The sequence below is a fragment of the Pyrgilauda ruficollis genome, unplaced genomic scaffold, assembly GCF_017590135.1.
Source record: "Pyrgilauda ruficollis isolate IOZ18807 unplaced genomic scaffold, ASM1759013v1 scaffold38, whole genome shotgun sequence".
In the NCBI taxonomy this organism is placed as follows: domain Eukaryota; kingdom Metazoa; phylum Chordata; class Aves; order Passeriformes; family Passeridae; genus Pyrgilauda; species Pyrgilauda ruficollis.
This window is the reverse complement of record NW_024525267.1, coordinates 3,212,822-3,219,788: the sequence shown is the minus strand read 5'-3', so window position 1 is coordinate 3,219,788 and position 6,967 is coordinate 3,212,822.

Below are 6,967 nucleotides of genomic sequence, written 5' to 3'. Positions count from 1 at the left end.
GGAGGTGCGCACGGACGCGCCGGGGGCTTGCGGAGCGCCGGCTCCCGGTGCCGCCGGCAGCCCGGCCCGAAGGCACGGCCGGCGGGGCCATCAGCGGCCGAGTGCATGAGCTCGCTTACCGAGTGTAAACAGCGTTTAAAATAAGTGAAGCATTGCAGTTCAATCACCGCACAAAATTCCAGTACGTGAAGTGATCCCCTCATTTAAGCTGTCAAGTGTAGGCATTTGCCTTAATTATTAACACATCTCTCCGTCCCCGAACTCCGTTGCTCCCCAGAACCTTTCCAACAGCAACACAACAGTTCGTGCCTTGCAAATGCAGCAGCTCCGCGCTCCAGTCACACTCCACTTCCTTCCCCTTGTGCCAGCTGCTGCAGGACATCCCTTCCTTACCCCGTCGAGGATCTGCCGTGTGCAGAGCTGCCGAGGGAAAAGTAGCACTCGTGAATGTGTTGCGTTTGGTTATTCGCTTTGTAGGGGGTCATGCGTAAATCAGGAGCAGAATTTTGGAGAAGTAGCTGCCCGTCTTGATGTGAACTAGCAGATGTTATGGGTAGGAGATGCGGAGCTGTGGACTGAGTAATTGTAAAATGTTCTCTACAGGTAGCCAGAAGTCCTTCACAAGGACTGTTATCTTCAGTCAGGCGTTAACGTGCGGGTGGCTCTACAAGTATGTACATCTTAAAAAAAAAGGACGTTGTGAATTTTACAAAGTAAATTAGTACCACCGAAGGTGAGGGTTTTTAAAACAAGTCTCACAGGCCTTCTGTACTCAGAGCAAGATTATCTCCTCTTTCTCGCTCCTCCTTTTTTTCCAGCTGTTATATCACTTTTCCTTCCCCATGTTAACTACATGTTAACTACATGTTAACTACAAGTGTAGATTTGCCTCGTGAGTATTTCAAAGGCTGCTGCAAGTATACACATTTTAACCTTCACTTCTCAGTACACCATTGCTTTGTTTGCTCATATCCCAAATTGCCACGATATAAAAACTGATAAAAGGTTCCTGCTAATAAATACATTTTTCTGCTACCTTATCATCAAGTGTTCTCCAAGTCAGTCTAGTCCAAGTCTCAAGACACCAGTACTGAGCTTTGCCCTAATGATGAGATTAGGAAATACTTTCCTATTAACTATTAGAAATAGCAACATATTTACTTGCGGAGATCTGGAATTTCCTTCTCTCCAGTCATGCTCAGCACTTCCATTTTAACAAACTACAAGATGTAGTTTATCATGGCAAAATTCTCACAAACTGAAAGGCTGTTTTTAGATCCTGTAAAGAGATTTCCAGAACTCCACATATAAATCTGCCTCTCTGTTTATAGCGGGAAGGACAAGTGTACCAGCGTGGGAAAAATGGTTCTGTTGCTTTTAAGAACAAGGTTTCAAAATTAGTATGAAGTCTCTGTAGTCCCTCCATAAAAGTTACATGTAATTAAAAAAAAAAAAAAAAAAAAAAGTGAGTCATTATGGGGTACTTTTCTATTTTTTTTTTTTGGAGAAATACATCACTCAGTTATACTTTATATTCTAAGCCTGCATCGAGAAAATATTATAAATAATATAATGTGACATTATAAATGTCACCTACATGTTAGACATGCACTCAATTCTACTCTTAAATTCCCATTAGAGCTGACATTGGCATCAGAGCAAGTGGGACTGGGCCTCAGTGGATTATTTTGGGTGAAGGGTTTTTTTTGGTGTTAGTGTAAATGAGCTTTGTCAAATACAAGAACAAAGTCACAAGTTTCTCGTGTTATAGAGATAAAATTTTTTGTTCAGGTCAGTGATAATAGTTAAATAATCTTGCGCAACCTTGTTTCATTTTTGTGGTTTTCTTTTTTTTTACTGCAAGCAATTATATAATTTCAGAAAAGGCACTTTCAAGTTTGTAAGTATCGCAACCACCTCATTTTCAATTGTGTTCTATTTATCCTGAATGAGATGATTTGCTTAACTTACATTATTTTCCATTAACAGCTTGACAAAAAACCACAGCAACAAGGAAAAATAAAGACCTGAAAGCTGCCGAGTGAAAAGGTGTTAAAAAGAAAACTTTGTCCCCTATCCAAATAGCAGCAGAATTTATTCCCTTAATAATCTCTTATCATCTTGCCCTATGCTCCCCATTTTGCTCCCCACGTTCAGAACTCCAGTTTGTTTCCTAGACACATTTAAAAAGGCAAGGCATAAAAAGGTTTAATTTAAAAAATGTAAACCGTCCATTGGAAATAAAAGTTATTTTTAAGCATCCTAACAAGTGTTTAAGAATATATATTCTTATATTCTGTTATATTATTCTATTCTGTAAGCTCTAGATGCCTCAGATTTAGCTGTTTTATTGTGGGGGGGGAGAGGGTGAGAGTGTTTTTCCCTGGTTTCTTCCCTTAATTCTGGTGCAGGAAATTTTAGTCCACCATCAGTCTGCAGAAACCAAATTTCCAGTTTTCACATGCACACACCCACCAGCACTGTTTTACCTCCACTCTCTGTTCTTGCCACTGCAAAATTCCTGGTAGTAGTTTCAGGTGCCAAGCACACCTGACTGAAAGAACAAAATGTCATGGGTTTTCTCCTGACAAACCCAGCTTCTGCTGTCCTCACAGCCTTCCTTTCTTTTGGATTGAACTGACTCACACATCTGCTTTTCTTAGCACCGGAATGTGCAGGGAAAGCCTCAGGATTCAAAGAGATGGCAACTTCAAAGCCAGCACAAACAGTGTAGTAGTTCTGTGCAGAAAACATTTGGACAAGTTAGAAAGCTACATGTTACTGAGCAGTCGCCTCTTTTTGCTGCAGTGTTGTAAAAAAAAAAGTAGTGCCATCCACATTTACCTGAGCCAGTACCATGCACAGGAAAAGGAAGGCAAGAGAATAAAGGAGAGGAAGGAAAAAGAAGACAAGATGCATGCTCTGAAAGACATTTTTTATGCCTCTGAACTTCCTTCCTTCAGCTTTTAGCTTTTACATATACTTGGCATGAGGTACTACAGAAGATTGTATGTGCTGGGTTCTCATTTTAGGGTGAAGAGGTACATCCATGTAAGAAGTAGAAAGTTCTGCAGGCAGGTTACTGCTACCACGTGCACGTGTATGATGGCATACAAGGATAATTTGAAAAATCACGTTTTGTTTCAATTAACCCCAAAGAATACTAAGCTGAATGAGAGACATTGACTTTCTCAGTTTCACAGAATCACAGAAGAGCAGAGCTGAGATTGCAAGGGATTTCTAGACAAATTCTAGTCCAAGCCCCAGCTCAAAAGTGGGGTCAAATAGAGCAAATTGTTCAGAGTTGTGTTCAGCCAAGCTTTGAATATCTCCAATAATGGTGACTCCACAGGCTCTCTGGCCAACTTGTTTCCATGTTTGACTGAAAGAAGCTCTTCCCTTATGTTTAATGAAAACTTCGTGTATTGCCAATTTGTGCCTGTAGCCTCATGTCCTTTCACTGGGCACCACTAGACATGGCTAATTTTTTCTTTCTAATTAAAATTTTTTTGTACTTTTATTTTGCAATTCCTGGAATGCTTAAAGCATTTGTTAAATGCAGACTACCTGCAGAGAAATCAGTAGTACTGCTCATAGCACAAGAAGATATAGGGTGCTTGAGGCGTTGCAGCACCCTGGTTTGGGAGAACTCTTACAACCCATCTCTCAGATATGCTAAGTTTAAGTTATCTCCCTATGTATATATATATGTATTATACACCATATATATGATCAGCAGAAAATGGTCAACATCATTAGCCACTCAATCAATATAATGCTTTTGCTCTTGTGCAATTTTTCTTGTGGTGAACTAGTTGTTTGCAGCTTCCAGAACCACAGTTGTCACTGCTGTGCAGTCCAGCTTTGTGTATAGTATCTGGTTGTGTGATATTTATATGAAGAGCTGTTTCTTGTTTCATACTACAGAACTAATTGTCCTGATCCTTAGCTGCACCTAGCCCAAACTAGGTAGCTCTTCTTTTGAAAATAATTGCTTGACAAGTACAGAAGTCTGCTGTATTTGAAGAAAAGTCACACAAACCAAGTTTTCACAAAGTACAAGTGAACTAACAAAATCAATGCTTGTTTTCTAAATATTGGAGTGATTTTTGTGGTTTTTTTTTTTTTTACTCTTATTCCTGCCCTCTTCATTTCACACCAAAACAAAGGGAAGACATTTGGAGTGTGAAACTTGTGAAATAAGAGGTTTTCACAGCCAGCATCTACAGCCTTCTCTCTTGCCTCTAGCAGAGTTAACACACCCTTTTCCTGATGTGTTTCACCCAGCCTTTCACCGGTTTGGAAAATTTTATATCCTATTTTTCCTTCTCTTTCTCACACAAACTATTCATCTAACGTTTAAGGAAAAAGAAAGATTACGCCTCCCATTGTAAGCCAACACCAATCACTAAACTGATAATACTTACATATCTAGTTGAATATGTGGCTTGGATAGCTTTTCAGATATTTCTCACTCTTGTGTAAAGAAGACCAGATAGAAAGCCACTTACTGGAGGAAAAGAAAATCAGTAGTTGATAATAAAGGGTACTCTTGCTAACACTTCTTAAAGACTTATCAAGCACTCATGAATAAGTTCTGCCAATTCAAGATAGCAGGTTTTCCTTGTTATCTTCATCTAGAATGGCCTATTAATCAATTTAAACAGGAGAAGTCTTGAAGAGAAAAAAAGCCCAAAACCTAACTCAGGAAGAAATTTAAAACCTGGAATTTATAATGCCATTAAAATAATTCACTAAGTAAAATGCTAATTAGCTGTCCATCTTTCCAGAGTCCTTGTCCTAGCTCTTTGCAGCTCTGCAGAGGATGCAGTTTTAACTTTACCTTTATAGTCCTTCATAATTTAGCTTCCTCATCTCCAGCTGCTCTAATCTAACTGCCACCATGCCTGGCTTTATGGCCCACTAGGTTCTGCTAGTGGGCCATAAATGTCATTGTCTTCTCTCCTCGGATTGCTAATTAAACATGAGGGAAATCCCTGATCCAAATTTGTGTATGGACTCCTACAAAACACATTTAAAGCTTCATTATGAGCATAAGGTTCTGCTTGCTAACCATGACTAGAAACAGGCAGTGAACTCTGTGTACACCTCTTTTCTTTGTTTCTTGTACCTTTAATAATTATTGTTTTCTTTGCTGTATCACATCCTACTACAGATTCCCCTCTTAGGAGCAAACCAAGCAGCTTACAAAGCTACATCAATTAATTTACTGAGATTTATAGTGCTCTCCTACATTTGTGGTTTTGAGGCTGAACTCAATGAGGAAAGATTTTCTCTCATCAGTCATCTTGCAGAGTGATGGAGAGAGGGTTTGGAATGCTACCATTCCAAACTAATTTCTAAGTTATGGTCATTAATCACCCCAGTTTCATTAAACAGGTTTTTGTTGTAGGGACAAGATCATATAATTAGTTTTTCTTGCCATATGAAAGGATACATGAATCAGTGGGACTAATCCTCACTCCAGAAACGTTTAGTCCTTTAATTATGAATGAAAAATACAAATAATTGTTATGGAGTTTTTAACCTGATGATAATAAATTAAGTTGTTGTGCTCCATTCCTGTTTTCATGGTCGAGGGTATGAAACTACCCTTCCAAAAATCCTCATCTTCATAAAGAAGTCATATTACACCAACATAGGATGTGTGTGGACATAGGAATAGTCCGTATCTTGCAAATTGTAGACAACACAAAAAGCAGAAATTTCTGGGGAATGAATACCTTTAGTTGAGCCAGCGTGGTACGATTTCATAGCTGCCAGCACAGGCAATGTGTGTGAATGCGTGTCCTAACTGCTCACACTGCTCCCTGGGGCCAGGGAGCGAATCTGCAGCTCCTTTTTGCTGATTGTCCTGCAAATAGCTGGGCTTCCTTTCTCTCCTCCTGCATATGCATCCCCTTGGGTTACAGACCTGGTGCTGCAAAGTGTCAGCTCTCGGCTTCTACTGAAGTCTTCAGATAGATCCCATAGCATTAAGGAAGATGTAGCCCTAGGGTTAATATTACATTTTAAACGAAAAATCGATTGAAATTAACAAGGCTAAATAAAAATAAATAAATAAGGTATAAAATGCTACCAGGAAAGCCCAAGGGCAGGGGTTTTTTTTGTTTATTTGTTTGCTCGTTTTAATTTTTTTTTTAAACCAATTTAGCTAGGTTTCCATGAGGAAATAGATATTGTGACTCGACTGACAGTTTGCTAAACTATGAGCAAAACCTTATACTCTTTAGGTATGGGCAGAGCTGATCAATGGTTTTTATACTGTGCTTCTACTAGAAGGATTTGTAACTCATCGGAAGAAAGGCTGTAATTTTACTTTGGGAATTTATAGTCAAACCCTAGTCCCTCTTGGAGGGTCTATATATGTTGCTACAATATAAATGCTGACTAAAAATATTTCTTAAAAATAAAAATAGACTGTATGACATAATCTTGGGAATTCAGTGCAGTTTGTTATCAAAGTTGTTCTCCAACTGTTCCCTGCAGAGGCAATTCTTCCTACACATCCACACTACATAACACACACAGCGAGACATTTTCAAGTGCTTTTTTCTTCCTCTACTCAAAGTTTAGTCTCTGACTTCAAGAGGCTGAACAAGTACCCCTCTTAACCCCATGTCACTCCTATTGTCAGAAGTGAGCTCAGCAGCACTGAGTTGAAAGGTTTTTAGTGCATCAGGTTGAAACCTGAGTATCGGGAAATACGTTTGGGAAAGCAGATCTGCGAGGGGGAGCTGCAGTGCAGAGAGCACTGCCAGACAGAGCAGCGGCGGCCAGCAGGGTGAGCTTTCAGAGAAGAGTGGCATCCGTGCTTAGAGGGGAAGAAGTTTTCTTCAAGGACCCACGGTCTCTCATAATTATGACAACTCGTCCACAGTGAATCCATTAGGTTCTCATATTTGGGGAGATTACAAACGTTGTTGCTGCTTTTTGTGTTTTAAAT